Source organism: Cavia porcellus, unplaced genomic scaffold (genome assembly GCF_034190915.1).
Source record: "Cavia porcellus strain 051 isolate PalLab524CR breed Dunkin Hartley unplaced genomic scaffold, mCavPor4.1 scaffold_2, whole genome shotgun sequence".
Taxonomy (NCBI): Eukaryota; Metazoa; Chordata; class Mammalia; order Rodentia; family Caviidae; genus Cavia; species Cavia porcellus.
This window is the reverse complement of record NW_026947485.1, coordinates 91,484,609-91,497,969: the sequence shown is the minus strand read 5'-3', so window position 1 is coordinate 91,497,969 and position 13,361 is coordinate 91,484,609.

Genomic DNA, 13,361 nt, shown 5'->3' with positions numbered 1-13,361 from the left:
AATTAGTAGAAGTTTAGAATAACCTTTTTGAGACAACTTGGTAGTATAAGGCAGGACCTATGAAGGTTTGCGCTCTCTGACACAATACAATCATCCTTGGGAATCAATGTGAAAGGGATAATTAGGAAGTAAAATACGATACATGGGGGAACATGTTTATAGAGAGATCATTTGTAGTAGCAAAAAAAAAATAAGTCAAGGAGGAAAAGTAACTAGACAACAACCACTATAGATTATAATTACAAATATTATACAGCCATAAAGAAAAGTTTTACTTGATGACATTAAGTCACAAAATTGTTTAATAGCTATGGTACATCTATATAAACTACAAGTAACAACTCAAAAGAAAGTATGTAAAAATTATGAGTGGCATCATGCTGGAATTATGGACAATTTTCCCTGGTAAAGTGTTATGTAATTTTGCTAGGAAAACCACTTTGACCAAAGTGTGTTCGTGTGTGCACTCAGGGTAGTGGTTAGTAATTATGTGACCTCAAAGCGGTTACTGGGGATCTTCAAGCTTCACTTTGCCCATTTATATAGAGAAGATAATAACAGGATGTGCTTCGCAGGGTTGTTATGAAATCTGAGTGAGGTAATGTACAGAAAATACCAAGTTCTAATGCCTGGCACTGAGGAAAAGTTCATCCAGGTTATGAAAGTGACACTGATCACTGGAATGACGATGGTGATCTGGGTTTTGTTGCTATATCTCAGTTCTTCTATTTCATAGGCTCTCTGCTGTCCATAGGAAATTGTTCAAATTTCTAATCTGCACAATGAAATACTGCCACCATTTTGCCCATCCCATCTCTCTACTTTCATGTCCTCAGGTGTATTTTCAGCTCTGATCAGGTCAATTTGAGATTATTGTGTACCATTTTATAAGCATCCAGCACTGGACAAAGAGCAAAAGCCAGTCATATTCAAGCATAAATTATCTCATGCACTGCAGGTACACTGATATTCTAGAGGATGACATTGACAAGAGAACGTACAGAAGCGAAAACATTTCCAGACCAGTGCTCCACTGTTCTGCACTGTTAAGTTTGCATTAATCATTGATGAGAATTTTCTCTGCTCTTATTGGTTGGCACCTGTACTGTACCTGCTGTGAATAATTTCATACCTATGGTTATCTTTTGATCTTGCACAAGAAAACTAGTGTTGCATCCACTCTTTTTGCTTGGTTATTATTATTTTCTAACAATAAAAAATGCAAATGAGCCCTCTTGGCCAACCCAAACTCCTGCCATTTTTCAAAATTCAACCTAAACTTGATGGTCTGCAAGATGCCTCCTCCCCGGATTCCATTCCACTCATGTCTCTTTGCTCTCAGTGCTATCTGTTCTACTCAGCTTTCTCAAGCTGGATGGGAAGATCCTAGTGGTAAAAACATGTTGCTATTTGTTGGTTGGTTTTTAGTCTTAAGAATTTCTCAGTTTCTATCACAATCCTGAACATAAAACAGATACACCCTACATACATACAATTGAATCAGTGGAATGTTTTAACTAAGAAAAGGCCATATATTCATCATACTTGTGGCATAAAAGGAGGCATCAAAAGTGTCCTATCAATAAATTCTATAGGAGATTTTTTGAAACTACCCACTTTATAGCTCGCTTCTACTAAGAAACCAGTGCCGAGAGCAAACCAGTGCTTTAGTTCACACCCTGGCCAGAAATAGCAACAGATGTACAGGCATGGTTCTCTAGGGGATTTTCTTACAACAAAACCATTTGAAAGTAGCCAATGTGTAAGTGACAGTTAAATTCTTGGACCGGTCTTGCCTAATTGGAGTGAATTCTTTTTAAATGGTACCTTCTTGCCAATACTTAGGCATCCAGATCTGTGGAGGAAACACAAGACGTAAAGATGATAACGCAGTGCTCAGCATGTATCAAGAGTATAACTCAAAGAGGCTGTATCCTCATCTTGAAAGTGCCCTGCTATAAAGAAATCAGTCAGCTTTATTCTGGCCATGCTCCAGCTCTGTATTAACTATCCAGATTAATGTCAGATCAAACCCCAGGAATTATTCATGATGCCCCTCTGTACAATGTAATTGCAGATTTTGGCATCCAGAGTGAAGTCTTATTGTTTTATAGATTAGCTTCTCTTCCTGTACTGCGGAAGAGACAATGATCTGAAACAACTTAGTCCAGGGGGAAAAGGAGTTCATGTATTTCACGTGAAAAAGCACTTGTCGAGTGAGAGATGCCAGGTCTCACTTACACCCTGCCTTGAGAGGGGACCTGCAGCCACATTGAGGAGAAGAAGGCTCCAAGACCCATGAATAGTGACTTTCACAGGGGAGTTTTCCCAGCTGAATGGAATGGTTCTTTATCTATGTTTAAGCATTAGTCTTACCAAAGCATAGCCCTACTAATCTTGACTGCACGATTACTAAATGCAATAGACGTCTGTGGATGAAGAAACCGAGCGCTTTCCAGGGAAAGCACCAATCAGCAAACTAACTACAATGGATCATTAAAAAGCATTCAATGTAATTCAAATATTAATACATTTCAAGAGGCTATTTTACTGAAAATGGCAAATTATCTTAGTAATTAACCTTCCTTGTGAGATTTTAGGCTCTAAGATTGTTCAGCTTGTGACTTTTTAAAGTGGAGAAGGGAAGTTTGTTTCCGGTTTAAATGGAGTTTGCTTGTTTTAATACATTTGCCACAATGATAATAGTCTTGAGTCATTTCCCACAGGTTTATTTGGTACATAGGTAATTTGTTTTCTAGGGGAAAATGTGTGTTCATGCATGTAATCTAGGAATATGAATATGTATTAAATGCAAATATACACTTGTATGCACACAATCCATGTGTATACAGAGTATGCATATACAAAAATATATACAAAAATAAATGTCTCCTTCTGGATCCAATTAAAACCTCTTCTGGGGAACTTAACAGAACATTCATCAAAGTGGGCAATGTGTTAACTTAATAACAACTTGCATTTTTCTCCTCATTAAATTATGCTAAATTAAAGCTGTCAAATAACCCATATATCCTAGGGTCTTGGTCAGTAGTAGAAGGTTAGCAAGTTTTCCTATAAACTCAGAATTTTTCTGGAAGAATAAGGCTGTGAAATACATTTTCTTTCAGTTTGAATCACCTTTCCCATTTTTGTCTCTGTACCCCAATTATTAGGTAAACCATTTTTTCATTTAGCTATTTATCTGAGGATATATATATATATATATATATATATATACATATATACATAATTTCACAAACACACATATATATGTAGACTATTAGGAAATCATCTGAATCATTTAATTTAATTATTTAGATATTTCAGGGATAATACTTTCACATGTGTCTCATTTTTACTTGACTCTGTGTTTTATAACTCTGACATGAAATGATTAGTTATTGAGAAAGGAGATTAAAGGACAGAGGAAAATCACCAAGTATAGAAGGTAGATTATTAAAAATAGGGTTTTCACACACACTGATGAGAAGGAGATCATCACCATGGGCTTGTTTTGTGACCCAAAACGTTGACTTCAAGTTGTTTCCTTTCATGGAAATTTTTTAAAGAAAAACATAATCCAATGTCCCATAGATTCTAATAATGATTTAACTAGACACTTCATACAGATATGACTTACCTTAGCCTGATGAACCTTATACAATTATTTCACTCATATCATTTTGGTTATTCGGGAAATTTGATAAGAGGGAGGATTCATTATACACCGTGTACACTGTGTACATCTCTATCTTAAACTACAGATGCTCCACTTCTTAGTAGAGAAAATATATCTTTGGAAAGATCTGCAATATCCCGTCACTTCAGAAACCTTGAGAGTGTTTGAGTTATCATCTGTCCTCGTCTTCCAGCCCACTCTAATTCCGAGAACCATTAAGCATATGCTGTCATTGTAGTGGTGTTGAGTTTTACTGAGCACTAAAAATATAATTCAATTTCATAGATGAAACTTTGAGCATAAGAATTTAATGCTTTGTTTGGCGAATTACTGAAGTGGTGTTGCAAATCCCATGCATGTGTGGTGGTGTGTGGGGGGGGGAGGGGGACAAATATGTCTTTTCCAATTGTTGCTTTTCATGGGAAAATTCAGTTATCCTACCCTGGATAATTAGGACATTATCATTTATTAGAACTGCATGACATTTTCCAGGACAGAGATGTCAGCATACAAAAGACTCTTGTGAAACCAGAAAGTGGAACCTGCAGGTGAGATTTTTACACTCCACTGGTTCTGGCTCTTCTGCTTTTAATCCATTATTCATCTTTAATTGTTTGTTTCCTTTCTGTGTTTCCCATTGGTCCCCGAATTCCACACACTGTGGTGATCATGTCTGTCTTATTAATACTGGCATCCTCTCTGCCTACCCTAGGGTCTGTAGGCACACGGGAGGATGTGCACATTACATGTTTCTTGCACAGGTGGAAAGCTGGATGGTCTAACCCTTAATGTGTGCTTAATACATAAAATCCTTCCAACTATTAACCTTCCTTTACAAAAGTCCTGCAAAGAATAGACTACTAATTTCCGCAGATTCCTGGCCCCTTTGCTTAACTATCATCACATGAAAAGTATTCAAAATCGTACTGCTGGGTAGATAAGGTAATGACAATATGCTTCTAAAGAAGGTTTTGTTGAAAGTTCTCTTTTCTATAAGGTGTGTCCTTTCCCAGTTTAGAAGCTGTAACACTTGTCCTTTTTTAGTAAATGTTAACAACCCTTAAAACAAAAGGTGGAACTATCTGAACTCCTTTCTATTGGACCATAAACATTTAACTTAAGATTCTTACACTGTGCCATTCTTATACCACCCAACACTTGTGAAATGTTTCCATGGGCTGACCACCATCTAAATTATGTGTATAGATAGGTTAACTCCTTATAGATCATGGGAGGCAAGTACTTAGAAAGGTTACTTAACCTATTTAAGGTTGCCCATTAATGTGTCAGAGCAGGATTTGCTCCCATGGAGCCTGGTCCCAATGGCCTTCAGGATACACTCAGAGCAATCTCATGTTATATGTGAATATCAGAAAGAGCTGTTAGAATCTTCATGGCTTTCACCTGACAAATTATCTCCATGTTGAAAGAAAACAGCTAAGCTTGAAGATAGAGAAGCAGAATAAACCGATAGATCACTGTATAGAGGCACAGAAAAGTGAATTTCCAAGAAACCTTGGCAGAAAAAAATAAGTTCTTAAAACACCAAGATCCATCCCTGTGGCTTAGGGAAAACAATCCCTCTTAAGAGGCAGTCCTTGGCTCGCTCTGGGCTGCCTTACAGGCAACCGTCGCTCTCACCAGCAGAGGGCAGACGAAGTAACGAAAATCTCCCAGGTTCCCATTGTGGTGCTGCCTGGGCTCCCAGGCAACTCTGGCGACTTCAAAGCCACAGGCGGAGGATGCTGTGTGGAAGGGTTGTTGCCAGGTCATTACGTTAGTACAAGAATAAGAATTTCTGTTTGTAAAGGAAGACAGACAGAGGATGAAAAGCCTGCGATAGAAAGGTTTGGCATGTCTCTAGCATAGTGTAGACATTGCACGTGGTAGAAAATTTGGTATTTGTGTGTTGAATTTGGAACCAAAACAGAGTTTCCTCCAAGAACGCTTTGGCAGGGACCTCAATTCCATTTTCATCAAGGAAACTGGGAGTGGGGGCGGGGTGGGGCAGGGTTGGGGAGGGAAGGGGGCTGACGTCAAATCAGCTTTCTTGCAAAGGGACCTAGAGGAAGTTTAATCTCTTCAGCAATAAACTGAAGTTGTCCTAGATGAAACATTTAAATAATTTTATTTCCACATTATGTAGTATTGAGATTGACCTGGGGAGTCCAGCGTTGAGCCCTCTCTACCGCACATGCTTACACTTGTGTACACGTTCACATTTTTCCATTTGTCGCTTGCTGTTGTCTTTGCCTCATGACACACTGGTAAAGATTAATGAGGGTTTGGACCACCGAATTTAGCATCTACTATCTTCAAGAAAGCTGTCTTCAAAACCATTCACACTGTGCTGGGCTTATGAGATATTACCACATAGGGATTCCTTGAAGTCAACATTATTTTTGGAAACATGGGGTGTGTGTCCCATAGTATGAGACAAAACTAGGAATTCAAAATATTCTGGTGCGTTCTCAAGGCTGGTCCGTGAAAGCTGTGTTAAATAACTCCATACAGATACAGGCTGGCCCAGTGGGCAGCCCTGTCATCTGTTCTTTCTTCCAGAGAGTTCTCTGCCCTGAGCTGTGCATAATGTTGATTAACAGGACTTCAGAAGAGGGAAATGGTACAGTAGCACATTTTTGGTCTTCCCTGTACTGCGTTTTTATTTTTGCAGTTGAGAGACCTGGTCTGAGCAAAAGACTGTCGTTCACTCATTTTGACAATATAACTGCAACAATAACAATAATACATAAATAATATAAACTCCTGGCTAAAAACTAGTAGGCTTGATTTCAGAGCAACACTAGTTGCCATGGCTGAGTTATCAGCATTACCTATTTGTAATGAGATTACCAGCAGCTTCCTTGGCACCCAGGCGTGAAGGGTCTATTCTTACAAAATGCACAGCATCAGGGTCTGACAGTCAAGTGTCTCTGTGGCCCTTCATATTGTGATTTGTGCTGTCCTCTCTGGGACAGGTGAGCTCTTCATTGAAAGTTGTCCTGTTTAGCTGACACCAAAATGGATGCATCCAGGGGCTGATCTGTCCTTCAAAGGACACAATTTTTTGTGTGTGCAGAAAAATAGAAGCAGTGGCCAGAAACTTCAATCGGTGCTTTCAGATTCCAAAACTATGACACTGTCACACTGGTGTCATTAAAGCTAACTAACCATATTAAACGAATATTAAAATATGGGCTCCTTTGCATAACATAATGAGCAAAACCGCTTTTAAGTCTCTCCCTGTGCTTTGAGGTGAGGTGGCATTTACATTCCCAAACTTTGAAGTCGGAACAAAATGTACAGGTAGAGGGTACTAGATCAAATAATAATCAACTTCAAAAAGCATTTTGGCTGTTGGATGTCCCAGGGCTAATTTCCTCTAGACATTTTAAATGTAAATGTCTAAACTCATTTAAAAATTGTAAATTGGTCCAGGTTCAATCAAAAAGCATCCTGACGCAGAACAGGGAGAGCAGGCTAATTGTCATTTGTTTGTCAAATGAATTCCATTTGGAAAGCAATGAAACCTCCAAGCTAATTCTTTTAAGGTGAGCTGGTAGTTGTATTATCAGTTAAATGCAGTAAAATGCATAATCATAGGATGATAATGAAAACTGAACCTGTGTTAGTGCCGGGGCTGTGCCTGCCACGGGGCACGGAGTGATGAAACTTAAGTACTGTAATGCCGCCTCGGCCACAATGGTACCAAGTCTGGTCTTTAGCCTTACAGACACTTTCTTTGCATTTTAAAAAACTTTATCAAAGCACCGTGGCAATATAGAAAATGTCAAAGTGAAATGCACTGTAGGCAAATTGAGATTTCATTAAGTTTAAATTTATTGCTTTTGACTGATGTATTACCATGCTTGTTAAGAACCAGTAATTTGGAATATCTGTCTGCTTGGTAAAATAGCTTTGTCTCCTTGCATATTACTTTGTATAGACTTTGAACGGCCACAATAATTCAGAGCAAGTTGGGCTGCTTTATAGTAGTGTTTGGAAAATTGTAAGGCATTTGCCCTTGTGCTCTGGTAAACTTCCACATGCTCCCTCAAAGTCTTGCTGAAGTACCGGAAGTTAATTGTGGAACTCATATTTATGACATTTTTGTGAGTCTTGTCAAACAGTACGATGCATGCCAAAGTGAAGGATTACAGATGTCTCTTTTGCTGGCCTAATTCTTCTCTTGAGGTAGGATAGATGGGTACTGGGAAACACATAGTGATAAATAATGTTCATGTTCAATCAATGGAGAGACAGAACTATGTTTACAGTCACGGAGAAGCAGGACTGTAATGGTCTAGGGAGGGAAGATGATGTGGATGACTGAGATGTTTACAAACAAGGAAAGAGAGCTTCGAGGGTCACAAAACTCTGGCAGAGGCAGTTGAGAACCCAGGACTCCCTGCGGCCATTCAGGTCTCAGTTTTGACATTGCCACCTCCTAGGGGCCTTTCTTCCTTGCCATTGTGATGTGTCTCTTACACAGTCATTGGCAAGGGACACTCAGTGGGTGAAAGGCAAAAGTAATGCTATTATATACATAGGGGAAATAAATGTGCACAAATTTTTCAATGAAATTAAAAATAGAACAGAACGGAATGTAATTTTTGTGATGTAGGTTTGTTACTAGAAGAAAGGAATTCTTTCCTGGGAGGATGATATGTCACTGGATTGGAGTTCAGACTGAAATGTTTTCTTAGCTCATAGGCCACCTGAAAACAGTCAGTAGGCTGGAGTTTTCAATGGGCCACAAGGCCAGCCTCTTGCTGTAGTTCAGTACTCTACTCAGTTTTTCTCATTTTCTGGAATTGCTTTCTAATTCTTCACTGCTCATCAGTCCATCCACTGTAGAAAAAGAAGGTTCATGAGAACAAAGGCTTTACGTGTTGGGTTTGCCTCTGCATCTCCAGTTCCTAGAGTAGCCATGGGCCTGGTAGTTACTTGGTTGATGTTGGATGAATGTAAAATAAACCCAGATGCTACCATCAAACCCAACAGCTAAGATGAGATGTAGCCTACCAAAGGCACAGGAAGACATGTGTCTTTCCTAAGGTTAGGAAGGCCCCTTTCCCTACGACACTATGTCTGAAATATTTTCAGTCTCTAGACTAGATTTAGCTTCTAGAATTTCTAATCAATATTTTTAGTTCCTAGATTCTCTTTTGATTTTACTATTATACAGAAATGATAATTAACCAGAATGTGGCAATATTCCAGTACCCTTACCATTCTGAAGCATTTGGTTCTTTATAAATACCCATTGGTCATGATCACAAATAAATTGAAGTCTGTCCAGCTGCTCTGCCACATCTCTACCTCTGAGTTCAGGTTTTCTGCAGAAGAAAGCATTGTCCATGTCCCTGCACTCAGGTTGTTGCCCTTCCTAGAGCCTTTTCTCAGGACTTCAGCCTTCCTGCAGGCTGCTTTTTGAACCCGTTGAGCTCTACATCAGACACTGAGCTTATACTACTCTGGTTGACAGGCACATTCTCATTCCTCGTAGGTGTTGGTGTTATCCGCCTATGTAGTGTGTAAGGCTTTAAGGGTAGCAGCCACATTGGCATCTTACGTGGTACCTGTGTCAGGCATGAATATAATAGTTCTTAAATTTTTTTGCATTATAGTAGAATAATATGAAAATCAGAAAAAGCCTGTATCAAGAATTTTGTTTTAACACACGCATACACACACACACACACACACACACACACACACACACACACATACACCCCAAAGAGATTTTTAAGATATGCACAGCTACCTCTTTTCTCAGATCACCAGATTATAATGAAAATTTGTCACTAGAATACAGAAATTGAGTCACTTTAAATATGCTGCCCAAGGGCCGGGGATTCAGCTCAGTGATATAAGTGCCTACCTGGTAAGCCCGAGGGTGTTAATTTGATACTGGTACCAAGAAAAAGAAATTCTTAAATATGCTACTCATATAAGGCTTTTTTAAATTTTATTTTTTGGGGATCCAGGGATCAAATTCATGACTGTGTGCTTGCAAGGCAGACGCTTACGCCACTGAGCTAAATCCTCAGTCCTCAGAGCTTTTAAAAATTTCCATTAGCTTCACCATAAAAAGCATTTTATCAAGTATTTCACATTCAGGTTTTTGGTAAGATTTTTCTTGTTGGCTTCCAGTGAATCAAGGAATTCAAGGAATGCGCAGAGACATTCTCTGAGCACCTATTTAAATGAGTTTTGTTTAAATTGTCCTTGGTAGAAATGAAATCCTTCAAAAATCTATTGTCAAAAACTATTGAATGTGTGTGTGTATGAGACCTGAGTGATTAGATCTAAAATCTCCTCCATGAATATGTTTATATCTGACATAAGCTGTGTATTTCATAAGATTGTGCTGGAATGAAGAAATCTCTCTGCTTTGCTTGCCTAATCAAAAGAATTAGTGGGAAGAGAGCAAGGGCCAAATTCCCAGAGGAGTTGTTGGTTCTTTTCACTTTGATTAACATCAGAGGGAACAACAGGAAGAAAATGTCCTGTTAGAATTCTAATCCAGGACTGGCTTTTAGGGGAGTAGCTGTCAACCAAGGGAGATGAGGTCAATCTTGCCCCTCAAGGGGGTGTCTGGCAATGTTCAGAAACAATTTTGGTTATTTCAGCTTGTAGAGGAGGATGTTACTGGCATCTTTTGGGTAAAACCCTGGGATGCTGTTACACTACTTTCGGTATAAAGGTCTGCCCTTGCAACAAGGGATCAAATGGACCCAAGTGTCAAGAGGCCGATTGCTGAGCCATTTTTTAAAGACAGGCTTTTTGTTCTGCAGCCTCCACAGTGCAGATAGGGTGCTAGGGCTTGTTGCCTTGACTTCTGGATCATGTATAATGGGGACCCAATAATCCCAACTATGATGAGACAAGTGGTAGCTGAAACTATGCATGGAGAAGTATGTGAGAGAATTGGTCAGCATTAGTCTTTGAAGCGTAGTGACTCAGTGAATTTGGAGGAAGAATTATCAACCTACCACTTCCTGCATGATCAGCGTAAACATCTGTTCTGTGAGCAACCTACATATCCTAGTTGAACTGTACCTTTCATTCTCCCCTCAGAGCCTCATAAATTTCACTACACTATGAATTTACTAAGCCTTATGTAACTAAATCACTTATTTGCTAGTATTTTATTTCTGTGTGTATACTTTTTGAGTGATGAGGCAGATACCACAAAAAATCAGATTTGTAATACTAATGATATATTTTGTAAAATCTGAGTCATAGTCTACAGTACCAACTCATTTGATATACTTCCCATCACCTTCTATGACTACAGTGACAAGCTGATGTAAGTGATAACTCCAGTAGTGTGGAATTCTAGCTCAGTAAAGAAAGATTATTTGGAGACCTATTATTTTATGCAAAGTACAGAGTCACTGAAGACTTTTGCTAATGAGAAAGTCAAGTTAATCTTCAAAGTCTAATTAATCAATATGTTAAGGAATAGTGTAATATTACATATTGAGGAGTAGCATCATCACAGAAAACAAGACTTCCACTGAATTATCTATAGTTCTTTATAGTTATTAGATTTATACTGGATTGGCTCTTTTGAGATAAGTAGATAACATTATGTTCCAACTGTTTTAGGCACATGAAATAGTAACTTTATGTTAATAATCATGACAATCTACTAGAGACTTTTATTATGAACTCCACTTCATAGACCTAAGAACTGATCTTGAGAGCTACTAAATAACTTGCTCAAGGTCGTATAGCTGGAAAAGATATAGCTTTAAATGAACTCAAGCTCTAATGGCTTAGCGACTGCATGGACATATTATAATGCTCTTTGTAGTCATAGGATGTTATGGTTTATGTCAGTGCCATCCCCCCAAGCATCATGCAATCATGGATGTGGCCAAATCTAGCATTTGTGATTGGTTCATTTTCTAGTGCTTGGACTGGTGGTGTGAGAGCTACACTCTCCAGGTGTGGAGCCAGCATATAGTGTAATGGCAGAAAGAAGGCTGTCTTTCTCTTTTGCTCTGTTTGTGATTGCTACTTTCATCCGTTGTGATCAGCCCCTACTCAGCCATGCCACCTTGCCATGGAACCAGTTGAGCATGGACTGAAACCTTCAAAAACACTGTAATAAACCTTTCTTTCCTTTTTGTTGGGGGTCAGATATTTTGTTTCAACCATGAGAAAAAAGTAATGAAAACATACAGTAAGTTTTATGATTCTTTAAAAGGTGGTACAAAATAAAATGGCAACCTGCTAAATATTTGATTATTCTGATCAGTCAGGCCAATCCGTATTTCTGAGTGCACAATGGAGATGTTTATGGACACAACTATTTGAGTTTACATCAACATAATCAAGTTAACTGGGATACCAAACGACTAGTATCCAAACTTCATGTGACTTGCCAGCAGTGATTCTCAAAATTTGGTCCCCAGATTAGCAATATCCTGTTGTTCTGTTGGACGAGCATTCTGGAAGACCTGGGCTCTAGATAAGACCTATGCTGGTATGTATCCTGGTGGTATCCAATTTTGCTCACGGTCTCCACACTATTTCATCTCTAGGACTTAAACTTGGTTTTTCAGTCTCTTCTCTATTTTTATGGTACAAAACAATTGACAATACTAAGCTGAACTCTCACACGTATTTAAAAAGCCAGGTCTTCCCGGTATAGCCTAATAACTGCACCATGTGTTCAGCTCAATCTCACACTTTTTTTCAACTATAAGACTATGGAATGTTAATCAGTGGGGTCAGTATTAACTTGCCAATACCACAAATTCCTGAAATTAGGAAAATTTTATTCAGAATAATTTTAGAAGTTGATGTAGTTTATTTTAATAAGATTGATTAGTTGGAAAATACTTGTTTACTTTCTTTCATTCTGAAGTTAGCCAAAACTTTAATAAAAACCAATATTTACTTCCTGGATGGTCATTATAAATAGAAGTATTTGCTGAATCTTGGATAATTACTGCATCCCAGTCCCGATTTCTGAAATGAAGCAATTGTAAGATCATATGTGATTTCTAAAACTTTTATTAGAATGTCTGTTTTTGAAGATGTGTCTTCATTTTGAGGCTTCCATCTCATCTTGTGACATATTTTCGTTGGTGAAAAAACAAAGAATGTTGTAATGAGTGGGCTGCTGTCCATGGCCATACCACCCTGAATGTGACCAATCTCATTCGAGTGGGCTGCTGTCACCTCTTATTGTGCTTGAGATATAAAATGTTCCCCCAAATCTCAGAGGTTCAAGGAAGGAGTTTTAAAGGTTGGTTGGGTCATGAGGGCTCCAACTTCATCAGTAAATCAATCTATTGATAGGATTATAATTTGTTGGATTATTGGATGGAAGCAGGAGTAGTTAAAGCAAGCACGTCGTGGGGATATAAACTTGGGGGTTATCCTTTCTAGTTCTTTCCTTCTCTCTCCACTTCCTGGCTGTCTTGAGGTCAGAGCTTTCCTTGAATATGTACCTTTCCATTATGAAATTTTTTACTTCCTTAGAACTAGGAGACCATGGACCAAAATCTCTGAAATTTTGAGCCAAATAAACCTCTCCTCTAACTCGACTTTCCCAGTTTTTTTGTCACAGCAAGCCAAGATGGATAACACATTCCTACAGGGACTTGAACTCTTACCCTGGATATATTTGCCAAAGATGATAATTATTAGCTTAGTTCTG